The sequence below is a fragment of the Penaeus monodon genome, chromosome 15, assembly GCF_015228065.2.
Source record: "Penaeus monodon isolate SGIC_2016 chromosome 15, NSTDA_Pmon_1, whole genome shotgun sequence".
Classification (NCBI taxonomy): domain Eukaryota; kingdom Metazoa; phylum Arthropoda; class Malacostraca; order Decapoda; family Penaeidae; genus Penaeus; species Penaeus monodon.
Genome location: NC_051400.1, coordinates 47,446,113 through 47,446,347, shown reverse-complemented (window position 1 = coordinate 47,446,347; position 235 = coordinate 47,446,113).

Here is a 235-nt window from a genome sequence, read left to right as displayed (position 1 = left end):
TATGTTTTGATTGAGACAAAGTTAAAGGAATGCCTAAACTGGAATGTGGAGGAAAACCCTTCTTCAAAATTGAAAAAATGGGTGATATATCTTTATGAATGCCCAAGTTCAATATGGTCTTTGCCAATTTTAAATTTGTTTGTACCATTGCAAAGCAATAGAATGGCATACAACTTACCAAACTTTTTGTTATATATGACTCCAAGATCATTTTGGTAAATTTTTCTGTGGTATT